We start from the raw sequence: 18,004 nt of genomic DNA on the forward strand, positions 1-18,004 counted from the left end.
AAGTTAAGTTATATTTCATAAGCTAGTTTTTTAGGAAATCAATCATCTGTTAAAATATTACTTGTCTTAACGATCCGTAATAAGAAAAAAAAAATAATTTATTTAAATGAAACAAGTTTTAAAAATAACAAAGGATAGCTCTTTGATATTCCCATTAATTATAGCTTTTAAGTAATAACAATAAAAAGTAAAAAGTAAGATATTTATGCGGGATGTTTTATTGTGAAGATAAGATAAGTTTTGTATAGGATAGACTACTGCTGATTAGTAGTTTAAAATTCTTACATATTGTATAAGCTAAATGGGTGATTGGAAGAAGCCGTGACTACGACGCGCGAGACTCGGTTTCGAATCCAGTTTAAGGAATTTGTTTTTTCAAGTTGACAGATACAAGCTCGCGCGGTGCTGGCTGACTTAGCTTGAATAACCCAAGTCTGAAGCTAGCTGAAAATCTTACACTGGATCGGAGCAAATCTAGCTTGTCTCGTGGAAGCTTACACTACTAGGGGAGCCTGCCGTAAGAAGCTTGCGTTCAGCTTCTATCTAGCTAACCGTCACGTACGGTGCCTCCTAATCGTAAGGGAGTGAAACTTTCACGTACTGATCGAACAAATCTTTGTATTAGTGGCCCTTTTCTTACAGATCTTCTTTCTAAAGTGGTTTCTAAACCGCTATCCTCATTTGTCCTCATTTTTTATAATGAATTTATTTCTAATAAAGCATCTTCTTTTATAACTATGAAAAGTTATCCAAAATTTCAACCAAAAAGAAAGCCAACAAACGAAGAGAAGGCAAAAAGTAACACTTATTACCATACAAATTTTAAACAAACAACAACAAAAAACACACGCTATTCAGCTTAACACGGAAGCCGAGTTCGACTCCGGTGTCACCAAATATAAGCTATTAATATTTTAACTTACTTTTTCATTGTCTTTTCATGTGAAGTATATTTTCAGTAGCACAAAAAATTGGGGAACAACTCTAAAAGGAACTGAATTGTGAACGGTGTCTAGGCTATTTTCTATAGAGCAAAAATTTTTTATGCGGGGTTCGTGAAGGTCGAACTACAAAAAAATCAAGTTGAAACGTTTGAAGGGTAAGTCAGTCTGTAAGACTACTAAGAAAGAAATTACATAGAAAAGAGGGGCGTATAAAAAATTTATGTTACGTTAGAATAAAGGGGAGGAAAAAATAGGAAAAGAGAAAATAATAAATTGTTTTGGTTCTTTACATTACGTTTACTCTTTATCCTGAAAATTTGTCATTTTATGAATCAGTCGGGAAAAAAACAATGTTCAGTACTTGTTATTGGTTTGGAATAAAAACATCATGACATGATTTAAGATCTAAACTGTGAATCAAACGAAAATTCAAGAGGTACCATTACACGGCAGGAGCGTCATCCTTGCTTATACTACAAACAGAAACTTGTTTTTGTTGATTTATATTTATGTTTACCCTTCATCCCGAAAATCACTGTCATTTTATGAATCAGTGGAATAAAACACACATTGTTCCGTACTTGTTATTGGTTTTGAATAAAAATATCATGACTTAATTTAAGATCTAAACTGTGAATCAAACGAAAATTCAAGAGGTACCATTACACCGACAGGAGAGTCATCCTTGTTTATACTACTAACGGAAACATGTTTTTGTTGATTTACCCTTCAACTCGGAATTCACTGTCATTTTATGAATCAGTGGAATAAAACACACAATGTTCAGTACTTGTTATTGGTTTGAAATAAAAATATCGTGACTTAATTTAAGATCTAAACTGTGAATCAAACGAAAATTCAAGAGGTACCATTACACGACAGGACAGTCATCCTGGTTTATACTACTAACGGAAACTTGTTTTTTTGATTTACCCTTCAACTCGAAATTCGCTGTCATTTTATGAATCAGTGGAATAAAACACACAATGTTCAGTACATATTATTGGTTTGAAATAAAAATATCATGACTTAATTTAAGATCTAAACTGTGAATCAAACGAAAATTCAAGAGGTACCATTACACGACAGAAGAGTCATCCTTGCTTATACTACAAAAGGAAACTTGTTTTTGTTGATTTATATTTAAGTTATCCCTTCACGTTTAAAAATCACTGTCATTTTATGAATCAGTCGAAAAAAAACACACAATGTTCATCATTCAAGCATAGGGAAAAGTCCTTTCGTTAAGCGGGAATTTAAGCCATCATCGGACGACTCGGAATCGAAGCAGGGACGATCTGCGACTCACTCACTGAAGAACAAACAAACATTGAACGGGCGTCCGAATTTGCAACAGTTGTGGCCTCACCGGGCATATAGAACGCTTTTGTTGGACCCAGAAAAAGAAATACGAGTGCATCGAATCAACTAGAAGAACTGAGTCGGAGAATAGTACGGAGGCCAGCCCGTCGAGCTAAAAAAACTAGGATCGCTGGTGAGCAGGGGTGAAGCCACCGTCATTTTTACTATGCCCCAATTCGATCGCTCAAATCTTGTTCTTACCTCGGTGAAATATAATAACCATCCCATAGAAGCTATAATTGACACCGGCGCCGGGATAACTGTAGTATTGCCAAGCTTATTTAAACGGTTAAATTTGTCTTTGCGAAACAGTTGGGAAGGGCCCCTTCTCGTAATTGCAAATGGGGCAGTCGTACAACCGGAAGGCTGCGTTAACCTGGAAGTCATCGTAGATGGAATCCTAATCTGCGTGGAGGCCGCCGTGATGGCTTTGAATGGTTACGAACTCTTACTTGTGAACAACGCTCTTCGACAGCTAGAATCTGCTCATATCGCCAATTCGAAGGGGAAAAACTCGTTCTTCTCCATTAAGCTAGGGACGGGTGAGATGGATAAGGAGACAAATAACGGGACAGTCTCGAGTCATACGTCACTTACCGTTCCCACCAAATCCATTATCACCATTACAGTGGACGTCAATCGACCAATCCCTTGCATGCGGATGACCAATAAAATACTCGAACCGTCAAGTAAAGTCTTTTTGGAAAATGGGTATTCAGTTGGGCGACTCTTGCTACCAATCGAATTACCGAATAAATTAGAAATAGAACTAGCAAACTTCTCACGTGCGGAACAGTGGTTAAACAAAGGGACCGTTTTGGGATGCATTTCACCCGTGAATTTAGTGGGTGATCTACCTGTGAACGAAGATCAACCCACGAAAAATATCGAATTGTCAGACGAAATTTTGCGCTTTGAAAATGCCGCCAGCGATAAACTTTCCCCTGACGAACGACGGGTGGGTCTTGAATTGTAAAAAAATACAGCGATTGTTTCACAACAACAGCGGGCAGGCTAGGTCAATCGAACATCGTGCAACACCAAATCGATACGGGCAACCACCCTCCCGTTCATCAGGCCCCGTATAAGAGTGCGTGGAAGGAACGAGAAATAATTCAAGAGCAGGTAAAATATATGCAGCTGCGGGGGGTTATCGAGCCATCAGGCAGCGCTTGGGCCACGTTCGTGGTTTTGCTCCAGAAAAAGGTCGGAGGTTGGCGTTTTCGCGTCGACTATCGGAAATTGAACGCGATCACCACCCGTGACGTGTACCCACTACCCAAAAAAAAGGTTATTGGCAGGTGAGCGTACGAGTCGAAGATCGGGAAAAGACCGCGTTCATCACTGCCGATAGGCTTTACCAATTCAGGGTCATGCCGTTTGGGTTGACAAACCCGCCCGCGACGTTTCAGCGTATGATGGACGTTCTATTATCCGGGTTAAAATGGGTTTCTTGTCTACTTTACCTGTTCGACGTTGTGTTTTTTTTCAAAAACGTTCGCCGATCACGTGACGTGCTTAGATTCCGTCTTGTTACGTTTTCAGAGGGCCGGGTTGAAATTAAAATTGGCCAAATGTTCTTTTATTTTGCATCCCAGTTAAAGGTACTGGGCTACATCGTCAGCGACGACGGACTGTCCCCCGAATCGTCTAAAGTGTTAGCCGCCAAGAATTTTCCGACATCCACCTCTGTTAAGGACGTTAAAAAATTTTATTGGACTCTGCTCCTATTATCGGCGGTTCATCCCCAATTTTGCGACGATGGCGTGGCCTCTAACCAACCTCACGAAAAAGGACCAAGCGTTTCACTTGGACCTGGAACATCAAGACAGCTTCGCAAGACTCCAGCACGCGTTACAAACGGCTCCCGTGCTTGGTCATCCGAACTACGATCTTCCGATGGAGATCCACTGCGATGCGTGCGGATTTAGGCTGGTTGCGTCTTTGATTCAGTGTCAAGAGGGCGGAGAAAGGGTGGTTGCCTACGCGAATAGGTTTTTAGATAAAGTGGAGGCAAACTATTCGGTTACGGAGCAAGAATGTCTAACGCCTATTTTTGCTGTTCAATGATTTCGGTGCTATATTTGGGGAACTAAAATTCGCGTGATCACTGATCATCATGCTCTTTGCTGGCTTCTGAAAAAGACAGATCTGGTCGGACGTTTAGCTCGATGAAGTATGCAGTTGCAAGGCTTGGATATCGAAATTGTACATCGCAGGGAGCGACTGCATACGGACGCTGAGGCCTTTTCGCGGTATTCCGTCGATCCTCCTGAAGCGCTCGACGAGATCCCTACTTTTGCTGTCATGACCGTCAGTCAAGATGAAATTCGATTGGCGCAGCAAACAACACCACGGGTTAACGAAATCATCAGTGAAATAGGACGAGGGGACCTGAATTACCGAAATTACCAGCGAACGAAGGGTTACGAATTAAGGGATGGGATCCTTTATCATCGCAGGATTACCGGAGGGGGGGCCTTTGTTCGTTTATGTTTACCAGTCCACCACCTTCCCTCATCGAGCAAGTACTTCTGCAATGCCATGATGATGTTGGCACCTCGTGGTAACACGCACTTTGGATAAAATTCAAAAACTCTATTTTGGCCCAGAAAGTGCAAACAAATCTATGTACGAAAGTGTGTAGACTGTCAGACCAAAAAGAAACCACTCCAGAGGCCCGCTGGTCTCCTAAAAATAGTCAGAGCCCGGAATTCTTTCGGGTAGGTTTAGATCTAATAGGCCCGTTTCCATTATCCCAGGTGGGAAATAGGTACATGATTGTGGCCGTCGACTATTTAACAAAATGGGTTATAGCGCAACCTGTAGGAAATTCAAAAACCCCAAAGGTGGTGATTTTCTTCATTCGGAGAGTGGTGCTGCAGCATGGGGCTCCTGTTCTCACGCTAACTCTTGAGAAAGGGATTTTCTCTTCTTTTCTTACAATCTTTGTATTGCGGGAAATCTTGGCTCGACCCCTTTCATAACTTTCGGGCAGCACACACACAGACATACAGACAGCAATTATATGAGTATATGATAAAACGTGTGGTCTGGCGCCGCTGCTTCCATTTCCCGCATGTCCTTTCCGCGTTTTAGTATTGTAGTGTATTGAACTTGTATGACATGTAATGGCGTCGATCAGTCTGAGACGAGTGTGAGAAGAGTAAGCTGGAAGTCAGCAGTTAGACGCGAGTCAGTCCTTATGTGGTGTACGCCCACGTTGAGTCCTTTTCCCATAGTACTACTGTAACTTAGTGCTATTCTCCAGCCTCGAAGTGAGGTTAGTTTCCTTTCGTACACGTATCTATTTTCCAGTACGTGTTGCGTCGAGACCTCGAAGTGAGGTGCCCACCATTTTTCTTTGTCATTTCATTCTCATTCCCCATCACCCATTGTCCGAGAATACAATCAGATCATTGACCATTAGACCGGTCTTTTACCCCCGAACTATTGAACACGGTGCAAATTATAACATCACATTACCTGTCGGGCAGCACACACAGAGAAATACAGACACCATAAGGTTAAAGTTGGCTACGACGTTAGCTTAGATGGCTAAACCGTAACCCTATTGCGCTGTGAACGTGTGTGCTGCCCTCTATACGAATAATCGATATGAACAGAAATCATACACATACAGTACACACGCCAGGTATTGGATCACCTCAGTCCAAAAAATGCGTTTTAACCCGCGCGAGATAGGCCTGACGGTGTCTCGCGCGGGATTTTTTTTTATACTAAGATTGCTCGTACGAAATTAATTTTTTTAAATCAGAAAGATAAAGAACTAGTTTTTATCTTTCCGATTTTCAATTTGTAAAAAGTATAGTTGTTATATGGGAAAAAGGATCATTTTGAATAATCGGATCACCCCCGACATGTGCTGCATTCGTTGTCCCTACCCGCGGCTATGCCACCGGGTATGGGAGAAGGTTGAGGGGTGAGAAAGGGATCCCCTAAATTTAATGCCACTAGAGGCGCTTGATTAGCCTTTTTTTGCCACCATCACAAGCAGACTATTCTTGGCTGTTTTTTTTATTCACTCTCATTTCAAGCTTTGTGAAGTTGGCAGACTCATCCGTTGCATTTTGTGGAGCCTGCCCTTGTCCATTGTAATTTACTGATGGCTCGAACTTGTACACTTCCCCTGTCACATCATTGATGGCTGCAACACCATCATCTAGGAAAATCCACTTGGCCATTCTTCTAGAACATCAAATTATAAGTGTTATTAGCGCCCTACTTATATCCAAATCAATTATTTTACGATGTGATGTCAAAATCAATCAGGTATTTCCCAGCTATCGTAAAGATACATAAAATAATATAATTTCTTTCATATGCAAACGTAAAACGTACCTCAGGATGAATTATCCAAACTACTATTATTCACAAAACTTGAAATGAGAGCGAATCGAAAAAAACAAACAACAAAACAGCCAAGAATAGTCTGCTTGTGATGGTTTTGTGGGCTTAAAAGAGGAAATTGTCGTTAAATTTGGGGGTCCCTAACTCACCCCTCCACCCTCACCCATATCCGGCGGCATACCCGCGGGTACGGACAACGAATGCAGCACATGTCGGGAGTGATCCAAAATTTCGAAATTACCTTTTTCCCATATAACAACTATACTTTTTACAAATTAAAAATCAAAAAGATAAAGACTAGTTCTTTATCTTTCTGATTTTAAAAAAATTCACCTCGTACAAGCAATTTTAGTATTAAAAAAAAATTTCCGTGCGAGACACCGTTAGACCTATCTCACGCGGGTTAAAACGCCTTTTTTGGACCAAGGTGATCCAATCCTGGCATGGATACTTTATGATATATAAATTAGGTCGCAAGACCAGCTCCCGTCTTTTTTATCTCTGACCGAGGAAAATGCTTGACTTCCACGTTCGCGGAGCAGTTGTTTGTTTTATTTCACTGATTCATAAAATGACAGTGAATTTCGAGTTGAAGGGTTAACATAAATATAAATCAACAAAAACAAATTTCCGTTTGTAGTATACTCAAGGATGACTCTCCTGTCGTGCAATGGTACCTCTTGAATTTTCGTTATATTCACCGTTGATATCTTAAATAAAGACATGATATTTTTATTCAAAACCAATAAAAAGTACTGAAAATTGTATGTTTTTTTCCACTGATTCACAAAATGATAGTGATTTTCGAGTTGAAAGGTTAACATAAATATAAATCAACACAAACAAGTTTCGGTTTTTAGTATAATGTAAGGACTCTGGAATTAAAAATATATATTTTTAACTTTAAGTTGTTTTTTTACGAATTCTGTTTGCCATTGTCCCTTCCTTTGACCTCGTTTTCCTGTCCCGCTATCGATTTTATTGTTTTATTACCTTCTTCCGTTTGACCGGGGTGTCAATACCTTCAACTTATTCTTTGACCTTGTTTCACACCAATTCACATTCCTTCGTGAACTGTTGGCCGAAGTTTTCTCTTTTATGGACCACGCCAACTTTAGCGTTCCCTAACCGAGATGCAGTATAAAACCCACGTCTCTCTCGCCCCCCCTCCCCGAGTTAGTTCCCTTTTAGCAATCGTGTGTAGTTGTTTCACTTTGTCTTCCCTACTATCGTGTAGAACCCCAATAACAAGTGTTGGAGAAATAAACGATTCATGCCAAGACTCACCGTACGCAGCGTCTCCTCTTATACATCGCCGCTCCCCGCTGCCAGCCCGACCCATGCTTCCAGACCCGACGTCGCGGCTCTAACCGTCACCAACAGGGCGTTAACATGTCATCAACTCCAGCGTAAGTAACATTCCATCTAATCTTGCTAGCTTTCCTACCTTTGGTTCTCTTCATATCCGGGCAGCCGACGTGACTGGCTGACGGATCTTAACAAACATAATCGGAAACCACGAAATACTGTTTTAATTGTACTAACAGTAATTTATGTATTTATCCCTCTGCTTGCGTGCAATTAAATCATTCACGTCAGACGTGACAAATCAATTATTGCATCTGGTGGCAGCGAAGCCGAACCGTTGACCTCGCCTTGCGCCGCAACCAACAACAATTCGTTCGTTTAGGCTCCGCAGCTTGGACACTACGCGATGCATGCACTTTTAATGGATGGACATGCGTCGGGTAGTTTTCCGTGCAGCGTGATTGAACGAGCGGGTCGTAACCCTTTGTGCTTCGCATAATAACGAGCGCTATCTTTCTTTTTTTGAGTTCGTGCAGAGAGACGGGAGGTTTCAGAAACTAACGTTCTCCTTTTTGCCCTCCTCCCCCCCTTTTCACACACCATTGGTAACCGTTATTGCTCACGCGGGAGTAAAAAAAATTCACGAAGAGGAATTTTGCACCATCTATAGCAAGGGAAGCCCTGGGACCAACCACACTGTTTCAAAGTGATGTCACGCTGAGTCACACCGACTCATGCCGGCTCCAGAAACCTTAAATTGTTACGGGAGAAACTGTTTTCTTGCCTTTATTACGTCTACTTCCTGCTCGTGCATAGACGACCTAGGACAAGGGGTAACCGTGACCACTTACGCGGTAGAAAAAATTCACGATGAGGAATTTTGCGTCCTTTTAAGCCAGAAGATCTCCTAGTCCAATAACACCAGTCCGCAGTGTACTCACCATGAATCACGCCCACTCTCGAAGACCCAAAATTATGTAAAAAGACCACCTTACCCGTTAAGCCGTTGCCGTGTGCATAATATTCATGAAAAAAAAATGGTTAAGGAGGAAGCATTGGGGGAAGTCTTTCCGTCGATCAAACGACAGCAAACCAAAAATACATTGACGAACAGCTAGAGAGGTTTGTCGACAGCTGCAAGGGTAGCCAGGGGTCAGGAGAAGGATATTTTACGCCACAGAAAGTAAAGAACACCTAAACGAAGACGAGTGGGCGCCCGACCAAAAAACGCACAACTCCAACAATAGTAAATTTTGATATCCCCAACAACACAGACTGGAGGGAAGCACAATTTGCTCAGCAAAAGAATGTACTCCGGAACCACGCACAGTCCTTATTTAAAGAATCCAGTGACACAGAGGAGGAGAGAAGAGAGCTTTTACCCCAAGCAAGCACTATCCTACACGAAGCAGACCCCTCCCTCACGCCTAGTAACCAGAAAAGGACCCCCTTCCACAGCCAATATTGGCACGCCCGTATCCACGATATTCCGGAAGACTAGCTTATCTTCGAGCTTCAACATAATCTAGAAGCTAACGCCTGAGTCCGCCTAAGTGACGAGCACACCAGGGTCTCGTTGCTATCCCTTCTAGCGCTATACCCTTCCCTTGAAACTCCAGCCAAACTCTTCGAATTTTTAAACCTGCGGACGGGGTACACGCAAGTTCTACCTCGTTCGTACGACAGCAGTGATTCCGCCCCATCTATCGAAGCCCCAACCCCACAGCTGAGAACCGACACAGTACAAAGCACCGAGGAGCGGCTTATCAACGTACCCACTCCAGATTTCGCCAAACCCGCCAAAACGTACCCAATCCAGCCGAGTTCAGCCCCGTGACGACCTCGGATCTCGACCCAATAGAAGAAACACCAAGGAAGCCCATTCCGCGCAAAGAGACAGATGAATTCACACCAACGATTCTGACTAGCTCGCCTATCGCCTCGCAAACTATGTCCCACCACCACACCCTACATCCAACACCAGTGTTAACCACCAAAATGAACGAGACGAAAATGTGGCTAACTCAGTCGCCAAAAGGGCTACGCTGCGATGTATTAAACACGAACACGAGGTTACAAACCAAAAAAACGGGAACAACAGGTTGCGACTGCAGCCATGGCGAAAATGATTGAGACTGACCTCGTTGGAGCATCTCCCTCTGTCTTCGACTACGGCGGAAATGCATAAAAAATGAAAAAACAAAAGAAGGGTGCCAACGTGAACAATTAGCTTTAGGTGTAAATGGGATGGCGGAAGTGTAAGGGAGGGTAACCTATTAGCAAAACCAAAGGGTATTAGTTAAGCCAAGGTCAGACAAGTTCAGACTTGTCTGCCCCTCGGCAATTACACGAACACACACACACACACACACACACACACACACGTACATACAGACATAGAAATTTAATTTACATTTAGCCATTACGACTTCTGTTGTTAACAGCGAGGCCTGTTACTGATTACAGAGACATACAATTATACATCAGTAACATCAGATTCTAATAAGGATAATTTGGACACCGGGCGGTGGTATTCTCCAGTAGAGGTCTTGACGAACACCGATCGGACGATTCCGTCTGGACTGGGAATTATTCGGATTACTCGACCAATAGGCCAATGTCCTCTAGGAGAATTCGGGGCCACCAAAAGCACGGTATCGTCCACAGCCAAATTCTTCTTATCGAAAAGCCATTTTCGACGGTCAGCAAGTGTGGGGAGATATTCTTGAAGCCATCGGCGCCAAAAGGGGGTCGTCATGACTTGCATGGTCTCCCAATGTTTTCGAGAATACAATTTCTCGTCCTCGACAGACATAAAAAACAAAAAATTAAATTTACATTTATCCCTAACGTTTTCTGTCGTTAACACCAGTGTCCATCCCCCCCCCTGCCCCACGTCGATGAAGACACCATAAAACAGGAAGGTGTCATTTACACCAGTGCTCCCCTTGTATGGGGCGGGTGCAAGCCAACCGTCTCCAGTACAGCCGTGTACGTTCTTTGAGACGTACGAAAACGAGTTGACCCGACTTCTAGAAGCTGACATCGATATGAAGACAGCGATCAGTACAGCGAGAACCCTTACCCAAGCAGAACAGAACCGATCCATGGCAACCAAAGACATCCAACAAGGAACCACCAGCCCGTACCCGCCTTCAACACTACAGAGGGGTATTACCAGTACCACAGTGGGGCTATAACACACCCCCCACCAATCCGTTTTCCCAATCTGGACAACCCTCCCAGATTATTGCCCCCCCCCCCCCAGGTTTCATAGTTTCAACACCAGTCAGCCCGCCATCCAGTGGGCAGTAAAACCCCCGCTGGTTAAACACACAGCCGCCCTCCACCTCACATCCAGGGATCCCAAGTACCAGCTGTCCCTTATCCGTAAAAAGTGTAACCGTAGATGATAAAATTAGGAGAGCCCAACAAGAACAGGCAATGCAAGCGTTTAGCTCGGTTGCGATCTTTTGTGATAGGCAGAGTTCCGGCCTTTTCGACGACTGGGCGGTTCACCTCGAAGCCACGCTATACTTGGGAAATTTAGAAGAGGCTCGTAAACTCCGCCTCATGCGCCGAAGCTGTATGGGGAGGCCGCGGAAGAGTTCGATAACTTCAAATTGGATAACCCCATACTCAGCTGTCAAAGAAAGGCTGCTTAAGCTATTCCACTCTACCGAGACAAAATCCCAGTGGAGCGTGGAATTCAACATGAGGAGAGAACCAGAAGAAAACATGCGTCACTATGCTAACCGCGTCAGGAAAGCATTCTATAAGGCTTACCCCTTGGAAGGCAAGTTAGATGCAGCCACCACCGCGTCAAGGGAGCAAATGATGATGGACAGGTTTATAGAAGGGCTCCAGCACGACTTGAAACCGAGGCTAAAACACAAGGCAGAACTTGCCGCAATGGCTATTGAAGAAAACTAAACATGCCTACGCATACAAGCGGCATATGGCCCGCCCAATATCCCGAGCAATCAAAACGACTTAGCTGGAGTACTCGAAGAACTAAAAAAACTTAACACCCAGATCGACAGAACCTTCACCGCGCAAACCTCGGAATTTCAACAGAGCCTCGCAGACATGAAGAGACAGCTAGCTCCCCGGCAGCCCGGTCCCCACCCAAAAACTAGGGCGCATAATCTCGCACAACCAGAAGCCTTCAGAAGAACCTCCGTGTTTTGTGATTTCTACAACACATGCGGGTTCCATACGGCGGAAAACTGTTTCACAAAGTACCAACAAAGGAACGACACCTGCACCACCTGTCGGGAAGTGGGTCACCGCCACAATTTCTGCCGCACCATAAAAAACCCGAGGTACCCACCACCCGCCGAAAATCACCACGAAGCGCCCCAAGCACGAGCGGGCATTCTGCGGTCTCAGGCGGAAAAGTAAAAGCCACCAAACCACAGGTTGGGCCACTCGGTGGATACCCTAAGCCCTAGCAAATAGTCAATCCATATCCAAAAGCCCCACCACCCCGAGAATAAGGTTACAAATAGGGAATTGTTCTTTTAATTCCCTAGTAGATAGCGGAGCGGGGAAAAGCCTAATTAATAGTGCGCATTTCAACAAGCTACGACAGCAGGACGATAACCTACCATATTCAAGGGAGGTAGCCGTAGACCTCTTTGACATCAGTAACAGGCCCCTGATCTGCCAGGGAACCGTAGTAGTTAACGTTCTCGTCGAGGACGAGAGGCTTCGTAAACCCTTTCAACAAGAGTTCATTGTCGTTCAGGGAATTATGGAAGAATGCGTACTAGGTTTAGACGCTCTTTATCAACACAATTTCGTGATCGACGGTCGTGAACGGTGCGTCTATTGAGCAAAGGAGTCTGATCAACTCCAAAACGTCGACCAGCCAATCATGATGGTGGCTAGGAGATTGAAAATACCTGCATTATCTGCATGCTTGATAGAGAGCGGAAAAAGTGGCTTTAAGCTATCTCCCGACCCTACCTGTTGCTTCCTCAAAGACTCCCGACTATCCCCGGGCTCCGAGTAGACCCTTAAGTCTATATAAAGCCAAACGAAAGGTTTTTCCAAATGGCCCTTATCAATGAGACCAGTCATACCATCGTCCTCCCACGCTACACTACACTGGGACATGTGTCCTTTAAACCACGTACTCGCGTGGCATCCTGCTCCAACCAACCAAGCAACCTTCCGCCCGATATTTTCGAAGCATCCCTCCCTAACGTCGCAGAAGATGTCAAGAATAGCTTGCGCAACCTGCTCTTGGCAAATCAACATGTCTTCGTTTTCAAAACCAGCGACCTGGGCCACACAGGGCTAGTCAACAACGTAATCGACACCCAAGGAATGGGCCCCATCCGCCAGAGACCCTATAGGGCACCCCCACACCAGAAGGAAGCCTCGAAGAAGATCATCGAGGAACTACTAGCTAATAATATCATCCGTCCTTCAATTTTCCCCTTGACTGCACCAATCGTATTCGTAAAGAAGAAAACGGGAGACAACCGCCTGTGTATAGATTATCGGAAGCTAAACGCAGTAACAATAAAGGCTCCTTTCCTTTACCACGAAACGACGACGTGCTGGATCTGCTGCATGGTAAACAATGTTTTTCCACCCTGGATTTAGCATCCGGGTACTGGCAGATCGAGATGGAGAAATCTTCGAAAGGGAAGACCGCATTTATCGTGGAGAACAACCTGTACGATAGGAATCGGCTCGTATTCGGCCTAACCAACACACCAGGAACATTCCAACGACTGATGAACTTCGTTCTCCAGGAATAAATTGGTAAAACCTGTTTGGTCTACCTGGACGACATAATCATCTTCTCGAAGACCACCGAAGATCACATCAAAAACCTTAGTAGGATATTCGAGCTGCTAGACAGAGCTAACCTTAGGGTAAAGCTTTCGAAGTGTAAATTTATAGCAAAATCGTTGCAGTACCTAGGACACATCCTATCTGCGGAAGGCGTCACCCCCGACCCCAGCAAAGTCGATGCCCTGGCAAAATACACAAAACCCCGGACCGTTAAGGTATTCCAGTCCTTCCTGTGATTAGTGTCGTATTACCACCGCTTCATCAAGGGGTTTTCCACCATCGTCCACCCTCTGCTGTGCCAAACAAAAGCAAAACCAAACGACAAGGTAGCCTGGGGGCGCCAGAGGAGGAAGCCTTCGAGTTTCTTAGGAAATGTCGGACGTCGGAACCGATCCTAGCGTATCCGGACTTCTCAAAGGAGTTCTTAATCTACATCGACGCTAGTGACTGCGGATTAGGCGCGGTCCTATCCCAGATGCACAATGGAAAAGATAAACCCATCGCATACGCCAGCAGATACCTTAACAAAGCCGAAGTGAAGTACTCTACCATCGAGAAGGAGGCTGTGGCAGTGATCTTTGGAATCAAACGTTTTCGCCACTATCTTCAGGACGAGCCCTTTGTCATCGTCAGCGACCACCGACCACTCCAATGGTTGCAAACCTTCAAGGATGAAACTGGGATACTAGGGAGATTGTCGATCATGTTGGCCAACCTTAAGTATTCCATGAAGTACCGCCCCGGTCGCGTTCACGAGAACGTCGATTTCCTATCGAGGATTCCGGTCCAATCAGAACAAGTCGCCCCAAAAGCCGATGACACTATGTTCCGCGAAGGACAGAAGGACCCCCTCTGCTGCAACATAAAGGACAGCCTGGAGAATGGCACTCTTAGCGAGGAAAACAGCACCCCGATCTGGGGGAAGGAAATCAATCTGCATTCAATATCTAATGGGTTATTGGTCCGCCACAATTAACCAACTTCGAAGAAGAGGTGACGTTTCGCGCAAACCAAAGTTTTAGTACCACGTAGCTTAAGGTAACCCCTGCTACAGGAGTATCACGACTCTCCGCTCTTCGGTCAACTAGCCTACCAAAGGACGATCCTACGCTAATGGGACAAATACTACTGGCACACGATGCTGTCCGATGTCAAGGAATATTGTCTAGCTTGCGCACCTTGCGCTCTTCAACGGCGATCAAACCTCCGAGCTTTCCTAAACCCACTAGATATAACATCTAAATCCTTCGAGCTACTTGGGCTAGATTTCCTGGGGCCCATTCAACCCCACTCTCTGCAGGGAAACAACCACGTCCTTGTCATTACCGACTACTTCACCAAATGAGTAGAGGTCATTGCTCTTCCAGATCAGACAGCCTTGACCACGAACCAAGCTTTAATTGACAAGGTTATTTTATATCATGGCCCCCCAAAAGCTATCATTACAGACCGATGCTCGAACTTCACCTCCGAACTCTTCTCCTCTCTGTGCAGAAAACTGCAGATTAAGCAGTTGAGGACCACAGCTTACCATCCCCAAACAAATGGCCTTACAGAGAGGTTCAATAAAACGGTAGTAGAGATGCTAGGTAAATACATGGATCAAGGATTCCCGCAATGGGAGGAAATATTTGGTCTGTTAGCACTCGCCTATAGTAATTCTGTGCACTCCTCCACCTTGAAAACACCATACTTCCTAAACCACGGCCACGACCCAACGATGCCCATCGACCAATTTTTACTCGCACCATCCACAAACATCATCACCCCTTCGGATTATAAGAGCCAAAACATGCAACGCTTGCACGAAGCCAGAGCTGGCCCTCGCTAGGGAACAACAAAGAGCGCAATACGACAAATGCGCTCGACAACAGGAGTTCGGGGTTGGTGACAAGGTACTTATCGACGTAAGAACACCTATGTCAGGTACCAGTAAGAAACTAATTTCGTGATTAATGGGTCCATTCCACATCGTAAAAGTAAAAATCCAAAGAAATCCAAGAATGCGCCAGCAAACAGACCCAGTTAATCCATGTGAACCGGATCAAACCCCTCTACGAATCAATGATCTGGAAGGAAGAACCCTGCGTCGAATTCCAGGATAGCCGTAAAGAAGACACGCTGCCTAACCTGACCCACGAACTCGAACTCCCCGCCCCCGACCGATGAAGAGCTTCACTGAAAGGGACGATTTCGATCACATAGATCGAATTAGGACTCCATGCAGAGCCCCCAAGCCACCGAGGATGTGTTGAGCCCCGGGAAAAACTCTCGCCACCGAAGCCACCGGTCCCACCCAAACCCATAGGTGTTCCCCGCCCATGGAGTCCCCTTAGACCAACACGCCACTTAGAATGACCCCTAACCCCCACTAGTAGTATTAGATTACTTAGCCCCCCCCTCTACTATGTTTAGTTTAAAATTTGAGTATTCACCGGGAAGGAATAGCACAGCACACGTAGTTTAAACATAACCTCGTCACTCTCGTATAGGAAGACTCCTGGAAGAAGTCGAAGCCATGTGAGCTAAGGATCATCGAGAAAGGCCTTGGCGTTAAATCCACAACGGATGACGACACCATCTTCCGCATACGGGACCCCGAAAAGCAGCTGGACTTCATCTATGTAATGAAAAATAGCTCCGTCTGCGGTAACAAAAGCCTAGCGGCCTTCTACCCATTTCTAGGTATGGACAAAGTTGTCATCACGGATCGAGAGGCGCCCAAGGAAGTAGACAACACCGAAGCAAAGCCGAATTGGACGGATGAAGCTGTAGGCCAGGTACTATGGCTGCTAACACGGTCCAAAATTGAAAACGCGAGTCACACCCAATACATCAGGGATTTCGCCATGGACATCTCCAACCACCTGGCTCGAGAGATCCGCAACCTGCAGTGTGAAAGTCGTAAGGCAGCCTACCACGCCGCTACAATGACGGCTCAATACGACAGCTGGCTCACCGCTTCGCATCTAGACCTTCCCATATGCACAAAATTACTCGCGATCTGTGCATCTGTTTCCGTACCACAATGCTACGCGTTTGGGACTCAACCAAAAGTCGGAAACCAAACCATCAGCGTAGAAGGTTGGGAACTCACGAAGTACTCCGAGTGCTGTTGTCCCGCCAATTTCGTTAACTTTAATGGAAAAGCACACACCTTCAAAAACAATACTTGGACGCCGATAAATCCGACTATAATCACCCATGGGCGTCGTCTCATCGATGCAGCACCGCTAGAATTGACAACTCCCTAGGAATGATCATGCAACTACACCCTACGATAACTTCACACCCCTTGGGCCCCTCCAAAATTACGGCTAACATCCTGGCATACATTCAGATCGGTTACATCACCGAAATATCCGGGGAAAGGCACGTGAACACTGTCCTCGTACACCCAGGGCAAGCCAATGACATCTCGTTCAAGGCAAGAGTTGGATACTGGTTCCGGAACTTTGGCGTCCTGTCTGGAGTAGGCGTGTCAATCGCTTTGGCTTTTCGGTTCTGTGGATTAGGGTCGCTTTTGGGGCTCGACATCCCATGTTGCAGATACTTCAACCCCTGCAGTTGGTTAACCCCACCCCAATCCATTCGTCTGGACATCGAAATGGGACCCCAAGTAAACCCGGGAACTGCCGAAAGTGCCCCGGTTACCATCGTCAACATAGACCCTGAGAGTAAAGTAGTTAGCTAAAATCATCGTAAATGTCAACTATGCAATGTACCCCCTACCTTACCGAATCATTACCCCCACCGCGGCCTGCCCAGATGACGAAGAGTACAGTATCCTGCACAAAAATCCGAACACCGATTTAATTTTTTAAAGCCACCTATTGGCGGGGTAGCGGGTTTTTTGTTTTTTTGTAAAGGGGGAGGGTAGACGGGGTGATGGACACGACATGGCAGGGTTGGGTAAGTCTAGACCTAAAAAAATGCCTTAAGGTATTATGCTTTAAGGCAAGTTACAGGTCAGGACATTTTTGCAACCCCCAGGGTGGTGTGTTTTTTTTTTTGACAGTTAGAAATTTAGGGCTTAGGCTTGGTAGTGTTGCTTACCGAAACAATTTAGCTTATGTTCAAGCTGCCTGTGAATATTTACGTCGTTGTCTATGGCATAGGTGTAGCGTTTCTGAATGTGATGCTGGAGATCGATGTTGGATTCCAGATGAGGTAATAAATTATTGTGGTTTGCCAACGAGAAATTCTCG

At 45.0% G+C, this 18,004-nt stretch overlaps 1 pseudogene; it reads left to right on the forward strand.

The window, feature by feature from the left end:
• The first annotated feature begins 16,423 nt into the window (after window positions 1-16,423).
• Window positions 16,424-17,490, forward strand: LOC116920611 (annotated as a pseudogene).
• Window positions 17,491-18,004: the final 514 nt, after the last annotated feature.

This window comes from Daphnia magna, linkage group LG4 (genome assembly GCF_020631705.1).
Source record: "Daphnia magna isolate NIES linkage group LG4, ASM2063170v1.1, whole genome shotgun sequence".
NCBI lineage: Eukaryota > Metazoa > Arthropoda > Branchiopoda > Diplostraca > Daphniidae > Daphnia > Daphnia magna.